At 41.2% G+C, this 12,844-nt stretch overlaps 1 protein-coding gene and 1 pseudogene across 2 annotated transcripts in view; one reads left to right on the top strand and one right to left on the bottom strand.

The window, feature by feature from the left end:
- The window catches only part of KANK1 (KN motif and ankyrin repeat domains 1), a 130,021-nt gene that overhangs the window by 19,749 nt on the left and 97,428 nt on the right, over positions 1 to 12,844 (top strand). The window lies entirely within an intron of this gene.
- LOC150013106 (small ribosomal subunit protein eS1 pseudogene) lies at positions 11,699 to 12,497 on the bottom strand (annotated as a pseudogene).

The following is a 12,844-nucleotide window of genomic DNA, read 5'->3' as shown; positions in this document are numbered from 1 at the left end:
AGGACCCAAAGAGTCCCACACCTAGATACATCATAATTAAAATGCCAAAGGTTAAAGATAAAGAGAAAACCTTAAAAGCAGCAAGAGAAAAGCAGAGAATTACCTACAAAGGAGTTCCCATAAGACTATCAGTTCATTTCTCAAAGAAACTGCAGGAAGTATTCGAAGTGATGAAAAGCAAGGACCTATAACCAAGATTACTCTATCCAGTAAAGCTATCATTTAGAATGGAAGGGCAAATAAAGTGCTTCCCAGACAAGGAAAAGCTAAAGGAATTCATCATCACCAAGCCATTATTACATGAAATGTTAAAGGGACTTATTTAAGAAAAAGAAGATCAAACCTATGAACATTAAAATGACAAGAAACTCACAGCTATCAGCAACTGAATCTAAAAAATAAAAACCAAAACAAAGTAAACAACGTGAACAGGAACAGATTCATAAGTATGGGAATCATTTGGAGGGTTATCAGAGGGGAGGGGGAAGGGGAATAAAGGGGGAAATGGTGCAGGGACTAAGAAGTATAATTGGTAGGAACAAAATAGACAGAGGGATGTTAAGAATAGTATAGGAAAGGGTAAAGCCGAAGAACTTACATGCATGACCCATGGACATGAACTGAGGGGTGGATTGCTGGTGGGAAAAAAAGCAAAAAGGAAAATATTGGGACAACTGTAATAGCATAATCAATAAAATGTACTTTAAAAACATGAATATTTAAATACATTTGTAAGAATAGAAGGAATGCAACAAAGACTAGAATTTTGTAATATACATTAGACATTTATATAAAAGATGTTGCATTTTTCAGAGCTGTTTCTCCTATATCCCTGTCTTTTCTGTCTTCCTCAGAGCAATAAACAGTAATGACTACTCTCATAGATAAGCTGCTGCATTGTGTTGGATAGTAGTTATATCTTCAGCTTTCAAGTCATTAGCATCTCCAGAAACCACCTTTTATTTGACTGGAGAGTCTCACTATACTTTTTCACAGTAAAATTACATTTTCCTGAAATTAGAAGAACTTGAATAAAACCTAGAGGCCCAAGGATGTTTAGGTACTAATTTAGTAACAGGGTCTGTTAGCACAAACCTTCTGTTTATTCTTATTATTAGAAGTGCAGTAATAGAAATGAAAGCTACTTTAATGAAAAAAGAACTCAGGAATGAGATCAATAAATATAATTAAATGCATTTTAAATTTAAATATAAATACCATGTATTTCCTGTTTAGTATCAGGTAAATATCTGTCTATCCTGAATTCTGGTCTCAGAAGAGAAGGTGATTGTTACACAGAAGATACTTAATATTAACAGGCCCATTTTAAAAACAGTGAGATCCCTTAAGACAATACACGAGTCTTTTTTTAATTAGAGATTTCCGGGGGGACTTTTTCTCGGTAATCCATTTATGTTGCACTGTTTTCCTCTCCCTACTCTGCCTTTGTTTTTATAATGGGGGTCTCCCGTAGCTTGTCTAGGCCAATATGACTAACAAAGGGGGAGATCAGAGGATACGTGTGTAGATCCGCAGCGGAACTGGAACGCACACACCACTGTGCCTGGGTCGAGCTCCTTACCAGGCGTGCACAGGCTGGCCTTGAGGAGGGAGGCCACCGCCCACCCCACCGCGCCCCACTCACTCGCCTCCCAGACATCTGCGACAGTTTGTTTCCCGTCATATTTCAACTATCTTCATCACCTTGGCCATTTAACTTGTGTGTGCATGTGCCTGTACATATAAAAATATGACGTTTTAAAATAAAATCTTTTTATTTACAAAATGAACACACATATTACCTCCCACAGCCACCCACCCACACTTCCTACACTCTACTTGGCTAGTAAACTGCTTAGGGTTGTGTGTGTGTGTGTGTGTGTGTGTGTGTGTGTGTGTGTGTGCGCGCGCGCATGCGCGCGCTTTTGGCAGTTCAGAGCCAAGTATTGTGACTCGGGTGTACGGTTGAGAATATGTTTTTTTTTATAATCTGTATTTTTAGAACAACCAGTTATGGGAGATAAGGAAGGGAGTTGTGGTATGAAGCCTGAGATGTCCCAGTGGTGAACTCTCGCTGGGCCTCATTAGCTGCACCACAGTGATTGAGTGCAGTCGGCGGCATGTAAGCAGGACGTACCAGATAAGCCCAGTGTGTGATCAGGTAGCCACCACTGGCCTGCATATTTCTTGAGGGAGAGAGGAGAGCCTTTGGCATTTCAGCATTGTCATCTTCATGCCTGTAACAGTTTATACTCTGCCTTCGAACAATCTAAATATGTTTCTTAAATTATATTAAAATGTATAATTTAAAAACATAAATCATTTATCTAGAAATGGGACAAAGTGTAAAAACAGTGCAACACAGTGTTTGTTTTCATGGCGTGGGAAATGAAGTAGTCCCTTCAGTTGGGGAAGCAGCAGGCGTTTGACCAGACCTCTTAGGAGGCCATCCTGGAGTATGAAAAAGTCAATGATTTATAAGTGATAATGTATCTTTGATGAAGACAGCAATTTACAGCCCTAGTTTAGACCGTCAGCAGTTCTGCTAACGAGGAGTTAACAAGTGGAAAGGGGTCCCTAAGAGTCACCTAAGGCAGTAGGCACCGTGGACTGTGATTTGTCTTCCATGTACTAGGGGTTACGTGATCAGGTCCCAGTGGGAGCATGATACGATCACAGCAATGGACTTTTTTTATAGGTACCCAGTCTCGTTTCAGGGGGAAAAAGAATTAATGGTGACTTAAAAGTTTATACAAAGTAAAACTAAAAACCAGTGGGTGAGGATATCGGGACAGGGAAATAGCAAGAAGAGGGAATGAGGGCTGAAGATATAGAGCTGGCATGTATTGCGGAAGGTCTTGTAAATACACTGGAATAGACCGCTGACTTGGCTCTGTGTTTTCTAGCAATCAAGGCAAAAAGGGAATTGTGGCCAGATACATAGTTCACAGGGCCTTGAGGATTCAAAATACTGGTTACTCGGGAAAAGCACAAGGACCTCTGACACAGGGAGCAAGTGGGCCACGCTGCTGTCAGTGCACGGATAGTCAGTACAGCTATCACGGTCATTCGCTTGTCTGTGACCCTGTTGTGTTCATTTTTATTTGCCAGTTACATAGGACAATGCATAGACTGCAGACTTACTATGGGTAACATTTTTCCTCTTCTCATTGTGGGGATGATACTTCAGATGAAATTAAGAACAGGACACTTATACTTCCCAAACTCTACCTTAGAAATAATGGGCCCACAGCTCTTCAATTTTTGTGACTTTCTGGTGTAAAAAGGACTGTCTTCACTAGATGGCAGTGTCAACAGCCTTTTGGGACGTTAAATAGGATCATGAGTCTAAGTACTGAAATTGTGGAAAAGTAGGGAAACCATTTAATGAAACATACAGAATTTCATTTCTACACCCTACAGGGAAGAGAATTTTCCATTCTTCCTCCCTTTTTCTTTCAGGGCCAGGGAGGAGGTGCTGTGCATAGCAGCTGGGGTCCTGTCTGGGTGGCACTGAGCACAAGGAGCAAATGTCCCAGCAGTGCTCACAGCTCTCCTGCATGCCAGGGGCAGCAGCGTAGACAGCCACCTTTCTTCGCTGCTTTCTGTGTGAACCTTCAGATGTTACAGGGCAGGAGTTACTGATGAAAGTTTTGGGACCAGCTGCAGGATAATGGTGTATTGATAAGGTGCAAAAATGTTTACTAAGTGGGGCTAATTTTTAGACCCTCTGTGTTGGCTCATTTATCATTTCTAGCATCCAAGTAATGTGACCTCTCTCAGGAAACAAAGTGGTTTATTTCTGTTTATATAAAAATCTTTTGCCCATTTCCGCCTTTGAGGAGAGATTACCTGCTGTTCCATAGTTTTTTAAATGAAAACGTTAAATTTAATTTTAAATCATAATGGTATAAAATGAATGGTATTTGTTGACATCTAGAATTTCTGTAGTGTATCTTGGGTAGCACAGGAGAAGTAATGGAAAAATTGATCTCTGTCCTGTTCCTCCTGGCACTTAGCAGCGCTGCTGGTGTTCTGAGGAGGACAGCTCTTCATTGTGGGGACCTGTGCTGCATCTCTGGCTCCTGTTCACTTATAATTCTCAGAGGGCCCCTCGGTCATTGCGACTGCCCAGTAACACAGACTCCCAAGGTCTCCGCGGGGGGCGGTAGAAGGGGGAGGTAGTGGCACTGTCTGGAGTGGAAAAGTTCTGGGCCTAGAGGATTTGGTATAGGTAAAGAAACTTGTGGAATTTAGTGGGTGTAGTCTTTTTAAAAGAGTGTACATTAAAACTATACTTTTTAAAAATCACAACCACAACCCTGATACCTTAAACTTCGACTCATTTGCATTTACTTATGGGTTGTGATTTCGATTAAGTCTGCATAACCACAATTTTTACATAGTATTGAGTTGTACATATATAATTTTAGAGTAGACTTTGTATATAACCTTACCAAGTACTTTTTCTTGTACTCTTTATTGTTTCTGTTAGTGCATACATCATGTCCAGATAGTCCATTCTCCTCTACCTTGCTTCTCCCTCCCCTTTTAAAATAAATTTCTTTGAAAGTTACAACCATTTTTTTCTCATATGAATTTTAGTGTCATTTTCTTGATGTCTGTAAAGTATCTTTTTTTGCATTTTAATTGAAATTATTAATATACAAATGACCTAGAGTTGAATTGTATTCTTTGCTATTTTAGTCCATCAGCCAACATATGTTCTCTTTCTGCTAAGTCTCTTTTTTTCCTCCCTTAAAATTCTATTTGGTGGGAGGAAGGCTTGCTTTTGTTCTCTGATTCTTATGGATTTCACCTGCCCTTAAGGATGGTTTGCATATATTCATTTTTGAATTGTGCTAGTTGAGAAGAGGAGTGATTTGTTTCCTTTCTCTTTCTCTTTTCCCATCAACTAGACTAAAAACGCTCGTTGAGCTTAAGGCCTGGGCCTTAGAATTTCTGTTTGCTCCCATGGGACCTAACAGAGGGCCTGCTCATAGTGTATCCTCTGGGTAAAGCCTTGGTTGATTGGTGTGCTCCCAGTTTATTTTCCTCAGTTTGTCTTTGTTTTGGTACAGTTAACATCAGTTTCTAGATATAGGTTAGGTCACCACAAGGTATGTCCAAGGCATTAGGAGCAAGTTTTATATCTTGCCTTTGTGTCTGAGGACAGAAGATATGGGTAGAAGAGATCCCAAGTGGCACATGACCTAACAGGAGATCTCTGAGTAACGAAAGAGAGGAGGGACGACAGCTGCTGAATCCAGGTGGGGGGATGCTGGCCAGTTTGGGTTCTTGGTTATGCCGCTGTCCAAAGGCAGTGCCAGCTGATAATACATGTTGTGCACCTGAGGTGATGCCGTTTGCCTGCCCAGACAAGCCTCTGCGGGCTCAAAAGCCGAGGAAAGTCACGTTAAGGAACAGCAAGGACTCCTCTGTACCCATCATTCCAGTTATCTCACCACCCCCCCCACCCCGCCCCCCACTGATGCTCAATAAAGAAATGCTGTTGAATGCTAAAGGGTTCAATCAACAAGATGGAATTTCAAAGTTTAGGTAATCCTGGGGACTTGTTTGAGTTACTAGGCTTTCAACTTATATCCAGTCCCCAGAACGGCCTCATTGCTGTTTTGGCCATCACTTCGGGACTGCTCAGGGGCTGGTTGATACTCTGTTGTCCATGTCAGGAGCAGCTGGATTAAAGATGTCATCAGATCTTGTGCTGTCAGACTAGACACTTTACATGTTGGTAAATTGCTTTGAAGCTCTGCAGCCCAGATCTTTATTTTATTTACAAAACCTTTCTTGTGTTTGCCACTTCTCCAAGCTGTCATTTAACCTAAAAGCTGGTTGTCTCCAAACCTTGTTAGGAAATATTTGATTTATAGGCAAGTGATACCTACCTGCCCTGGCTGGTTTAGCTCAGTGGATTGAGCGTCGGCCTGCGAGCTAAGTGTCGCTGGTTCGATCTTCCAGTCAGGGTACATCAGAGAAGGAAAACTCTGACTCCAAAAAACCTCCGCTGCCTTGCGGCATACCTCTTCAGGGGAAAGGAGTAAACCCCGACAGAAAATCCGGAGCCGGAGTCCCTAAGGCGGTTTGACGTTGTAGTCAACACCGGCAACTCCTGCGGCGCACCTGAACCCAAGCTGTATTGACTCCGTCTTTCCCTTGGACCCTTCAGCTGCGAAGAGAGGGGGGGTCTGCTGCATGGGCAACAGCAGACCCTCCATATTACCCTGCCCAGGCTCTGTAGCTTCAGCATCATCGCAAGATGTCGATTCAACACGGGAGGAGACAGATACTACCATGTCACTCCCGAGTCGGACTGCACAGCCATTCTCGGCGGTGCAGATGGACTCTTAAGAAGCTACACCATCGTCTCTCGAGACGGACGGCTGCCGACGACGACGACGACGATACCTACCAAATTTTACCATTGAGTACTTCCTGTAATTTATCTATGCACCCAACCATCTATCCAAGCTTTATTAAGAGCCCTATATAACATTCAATATCAATCAAGATAGTTATACTACATGATCCCAAATCTCAGTGGCCCTCAAAACAAAGATTGACTTCCCAATTGTCCTGCACGTGCCTGTGGGTCAGCTGCAGCTCTGCTCTGTATTGCCCTCAGTCTGTGGTCAGAGCGGCTCTGTCTGCATCATTGCTACTCTTCAGAGCAGAGGAGGGAAATGGAACAAGGTGACATTTTATGCTAGCACTTTGAGTTTCCTCCTTGAACTGATACATGGTCATCGCCCAGAGCAAATCACATGGCCGTACTTGAGTTTAACAGGGTTGGGATATGTATTTCTCCTTTGGGAAGCGACCTGAAGTTTTGATAAATAGTGAGGTAATCTGTCGTATGTCTAAAAATGCAATTCCTACTCTGGAAGATTTCAATGTTCTGAGAGAGCAGTTTTTGTTGAGTTTTCAAAATACAGTACTATAAGTGAGTGGTGAGTGAGGTTGATTATTCTCCTCCCACTCTTACAAGGAATATACTATTATGTTTAATAAAGCATATTAGAGTCATGATATATTTGAGTTATCTTTAAAGTTATTTTACTGTGGTTTAATTTATCAGTTATGAGTGGCTTCATTTAACAATTTGTATTCTACAGCTGTCACGTGTTAACTTTGTTGTTAAACATTTGTTTTTCAAAACCAGACATGTCTTTTATCTTCAAAAGCTAAATGGAATCAGTTGAGGGAAAGGCTTGGGAAGAAGGAATGGTGAATGGCAAATGTCTAATATCCTGGGTTTTATTTCCTTAATAACCCCTTCCCCTCAAATAAATGTGAGCACTTGCTCATACAGGTATATCTGTTTAGTTTTAAAAGTTACTTTTGCTCTTGGCCAGAAGCCAGCGAGCAGGAGGAGCCCAGTGTCTCTGTTACAGCTACTGGATGGTGATTAGGAGCCAACTACTATCCTTTCATCTGGCTGGGGTGGGGAGACGGGTACAAGCAAAATGGGCTGCTTGGAAGAATTGCTTCCTGGGCTGAATTTTTCCCACCATCAGCTTAGACAGATAGGCCGACCCTCTGCACCTATCGCCTTTGGCAGAAACTCAGATCAGCAGGCCAGTTCCTGACACGTACCTGTATGCACTTTGAATTCCTTGTTCTGTTTTCCTTTTTTCTGCTCAGGTTTCTCTCAGGAGTAGGCTGCACTTAAGACTTATCACTTTTGTCAAAAAGAAAACACATATTTATAGAATGGAATATCTTGCGGAAAGAGGGTGTGGGCAGAGTGGAGGAAGAACTGAATCCTGGCTGTTGTCAGTTCACAGTATTTATGGAACCACCTTCCGGATGCCAAGCGTATTATGGGCAGTTATCAAAGAAATAAGTTTGGCCCCACCTGCCTTCTCTTATCCACCCTGCATGCAAGACTTCATCCTGAAGAGTATTTCTGCCACTCCTACCTGTGAAGTTCAGCTTCCTTTGGATAAAGAACAATATTTCTGAGAATAAAATAGATCTAGACCCCATGTGGCGTAAAACAGCGGCATTCATTGAGAACGGTAGAATGTTTTTGGTTCCAGATCACTTTTTTAATGCAAGAAACAAACAGGCATTATCTCATTGTCAAAATATTTATCAGGAGATATATATATATAATTTTATACACAGAGTGTAATTTTTTAAAAACATGCTCACTCCTAAGCACCTAATTCACTGCTTCACACACACAGTAGGCCTCCATGAAATAATCTTTATATGACAGTTAATTATAGAGGTTGCTCAATTAAAAGAAAATTCTCCAACCACAACCACCCCAGTTAGTCATCTGGGAAGGGATGCTTTGATTCAATAGGAACATGTGCACAACTGGGCGGGGAAGCAGCCTTTTATCTTTTGGCTCCTAACATTTCATATCTGTCCGGAGGCAAAATTGGCTCCACCTATTATCCCAAGAAGAATGTGACTTCAAAATGTTTGAAAAAATTTAGCTGCCACCTTAAAATAGAGAATAAACTTATTGAAAAGAGAAGTAGAGAATTAATGACTCCTTTGCCTATTTGGTTACACTGTGACTTAAGAAAGTATTTTTAAATGTAGATTTAACATTTTCTGAACTTACATTCACTGTCTGTTGATGGGAATTCACAGCACCCTTAGGAGAAAAAAGAAATAGCCATAAGTAAATGCAGAGCTCTCTCTTTTTAAAGAAATGCTTACCGTGGTCAGTTAAAAGCCCCCTTGTATGACTGAATCTGAGTTCTTTCTTCAGAGTCAATCCTTGTCTCAAAGGAGTAGAGGGGACTTTCAGTGCTTTTGAATTGGGGGGTTTGGGGGTGGGTGTCTTACAGCTTTTATAAATGCTATTTTCAAGCTGTACTTAGAGGTATCATGATGCATAGTCTCATTTACCTGGTTGGGTGGAAGATGAGAGAACAGGGTAGGTTGGAATCAAGACTTTGGCATCAGCAGTGAGCTGGTGACATAGTAACTTTTTCCTTGGAACAGGTGACTGACTATACATTATCTTCCCTTTACGTATCATCATATCTGGTTTGGGCCAGTTGCTTTAAATTTTGTAAATATGTATTTACAGTAGTTCAGGATAGCTAAATCTGCCATTCTTGTAGAATAAAATAAGCTAGTATACAAGTATCATAACTTTCCAGGGTTCAGCAAGGGACGGAGTAGATAATGATATTTGATGATCCACAAGTAATTTTGCCTTTAGTTTATGGGGTGCACATGGAATACAGAATGCAGCTTTCCTGGAGTCAGCCTTACTGTAATTTTCATATATGGTGTATTCCCATGTTAAAATGTTAAAATGTATTAAAACATTAATCATTTGCTATAATTTTAAAATACTTTAAACAGAATCTTTCTCAGGTGGTGGTGTTTATCCAAATATATGTATAGTTGGTTTAAATTCTTTTGTCGTATTCTCAATCATCGGATTCAGGCCTAGGCAGGCCAGAAGACTTGGTTCAGGCACTAGTATCTTCTGAAATGCTCTTACTCTCCACTACTCAGTGCCATTAGCCACGTCCCATTCCTTTCTCACCCCTTCTTGGAATGGAACATTAACTCTTTAACCTCCCCTCTCCTAAAACAACCTCCTCAGGCCAAGGGGCGCAACAAGTAATTCTTTGCAAGAAAGAAAAAGATGTTTAATTAAATAAGGGGACAGAGTAGAATTAGGGATACAAGGCTTAAAGGAATAAGAAGTGCCATTTCTTTTTTCAGTAACTACAACCCTGTAAACAATGTTACTCTTGACCCAAATATAGGGCACCAATTTATTCATTGAATTGATCAAATTCCAAATTGAAATTAGTCATTACTTGATTTACCAGAGTTAAGCCTCTTTGGTCAAATTCTCTAATTTGTTTTCTCCCATCTGGTCTATATGAATACCTATTTAAGGGCCAAACTGCCAAAATGCCCAATACCAGAATTCTAAAGTATTTAATTCATGCTCTCCTTTTTTCAGGCTTCTTACCTAAAGTCCACTTAGAAGTTTTCCTTTGGGCCTCATCTGGTCAGGGCAGTTGAACAATTGACAGCTATCAGATAACATGTTAGCAGGCTGGAAATTCTCAAGTCATGACAAAAAATAAATCTGAGTTCACACAGGAATTTCTGATCATTTGGCCCATTATCCTGAGAAAAACAAAAATAAGACTTAAAAGCCTTAGACCTCAGTCATTTCATACTGATGAATCTACTCTGTGCTTTAATTTTCAAGGAACAGCAATTCTAGGCAATTGAGATGAAAAATCTAAAACTCTATGATAATCTGTTCCTTTCTTTCCCACGACTAGTAGACATTCTTCCAGTCAGACATCCTTCCTTCCTTCCTTCCTTCCTTCCTTCCTTCCTTCCTTCCTTCCTTCCTTCCCTTCCCTTCCCTTCCCTTCCCTTCCCTTCCCTCCCCTCCCCTCCCCTCCCCTCCCCTCCCCTCCCTTCCCCTCTCCTCTCCTCTCCTTTCCTCCCCTTTCCTTTCTTCCCTTTCCTCTCAAGAGCATCAGTTGTCCTCTTCTCTCCTAAACAGTTCATTCTACAAGTGCAGCTCAGATCTCACTTTCCAGCCCAGCCTGCTCGCTCCCTTGCTCCTACGCTACCTAATATGGCATCTTGCTGTTGACCTTCACATGTGGGTTATGCCCTTGCCAGTGAAGGGAATGTAGTCCAGACATGGGGGATGGAGAAACCCAAATGTTCTGCCAGATGACGTTGGTTTGTCCTGGGGACCTCTGCTGTTGCTTAACCCTTCGGGAAGAAAGAGAGAAAACAAACCCAAAAAACTGCCTTAGGAAACTTCTGACATTCACTGAACATCCCAGGGAACTTCTGGCATTCACTGAGCATCCCCTGTGTGCTTGGTGCTGTGTATACGATTTTATGCTTTATCATCTCCTTGCAAAGTATGCCTTGAGGCACTCTTGCAGATTGGGAAGCCTCAGAGAGATTAAACTGCACACCCCAAGTCTCAAGCCAAGTAGTGGCAGAGCTGAGAATCAACACAGGACCGTGTCCAGTCCTCCAGGAACTCCTCGAATTACTGAGGTTCCGTCACTTACTCATATTAGCGAAACTGTTTTGAACCCATGTACCCATGGGTCCTGTGACACTTTTTTCAGTGTCATGAGATTCTTAATTTGTCTAAAACCTATTTTCTTCATTTTTTCCTTTTACTCAAAGTTAGCATTTTAAAAATAAAACAATTGGTTTGGTAAAAATAATGCATGTATATGTTAACAAATTTCATCAATATAGAAAAATAGAGAGGGAAAGATTAAAGTAATTCTGGAATTCCACCAAATTGTTAAATGCTCATTTCTGAATACTCTAGCACTCATGCATTAGGCACATGCAAGGATCTGTATAAAATTTAATATTTTGAAGCAGTGTACAGACCAGAGTATTAGATTTCTCCATAGTCTTTTGAGGTTAAAAAATAAGAATATATCTTTAAATAAAGAGTTAAGTGGTTTGCCCAGGCTCAGATGCTTAAGTTATTCATAGATTCCTGTTGACAGAGCTCCAGACCACATATCTGGGGTCTTTGGACTTACTACCCACTGCTTGGCAACCCTCGTGGCCTGTGCATGAGCTGCTTATTATGAAAGGAGAAGAGAGAATACGAATCTTATACACTGTTCAGACAAATGCTGAATTGTAATTTTCCCCTACAAATAGGATTTTTAACTTGTTACCATTAAATGTCTGAATTTTGAACAGATTCTTGGACTGTGGGCTCATATCCATCAGCTCATTCAGCTTTAGCACCTGTCTCACCCCAGCATCTTCTCCGAAACTGCTGCCTTCACCATGGAGCTCCATAGTTTTCCCAGTTCGAACTTGAGTTTCTTCAGCCATTTGACTTCAAACAAAGACACCAAGAACTGGCTGGATTGTTAAGCCTTTTCCTTGTCTTTTCCAGTGCTATCTGGTATCATTTTATTGACCACTTCTTTCAAGTCATTTGTCTGCATCTCTCGGGTGATGATTTCCATTATCTTCTTCCAGAGTTGGCGGACCTGTTGATGCTGAGCATAAGAGGTCTTCTGAATCTGATTGTTGTGTTTTTTAGTAAAACCAACACAGAACAGAGGAAGCACATAATCATTGGTAGTCTTGACATCAACATGAGCTTCAATCCTGGTCTGCCATTTTTTGACCATGGACCACCTTTTGTCATGAGTAAGATCCGTGCCATGGAGATTAGGCAGGCAATTTTTGCCCTGAACATCCTCAGTAATTAACTTGAATTTTCTAAGTTCAACTTCATCGTTCTGCAGATCAGTTAGACTCACTTCAAAAACACACCCTTGAGGCCATGAGATGCAATTTGGTTCCTTGAGTTCTCGGGACTAGTGGTTTTCCATATTTCTTATATTGAACACAGCTGGTGCTTTCACACCATACCAATCTTCCTTAGAAAACGGATCAGCCACTTTCTTCTTGGCTCCGTTTTGGCTGCCTTTCATAAGGCACTTGTTCTTGCCCACCGCCATGGTGCTGCTCACAGAGCCAAAAGCTGGATCCTAACTTTCAAAGACTGAAATTTACTCATTTTTTTTATATGAAGTTCATTTTTGTTTTCAAACTTTCTTTAAGTTTCTAGATACAGTTTGCTTTTAAAGTCTTTGTTGTCCTGCTGTGTCATGGGAGTTTACAAAGTATGGGAAGAATAAGGGGATAAGGGAGTAGTCTCATTTGGGCGAATTGAGGAATACCTGAAACGTGGTTAAGTTCATCTGGTATCGATGACTGTGCTTCCAGTTTCCATAAAAGACTTCCCTTGGAGCAGAAAGAAGCTAGCCATCTGTCTGTCTCATCCTTCTGTGCCCCAGTCTGCTGT

This window comes from Furipterus horrens, unplaced genomic scaffold (assembly GCF_987537825.1).
Source record: "Furipterus horrens unplaced genomic scaffold, mFurHor1.1.pri manual_scaffold_4, whole genome shotgun sequence".
NCBI classification, from domain to species: Eukaryota; Metazoa; Chordata; class Mammalia; order Chiroptera; family Furipteridae; genus Furipterus; species Furipterus horrens.
Note: the sequence above shows the minus strand (reverse complement) of the source record. Positions and strands in the feature narration are given on the sequence as shown.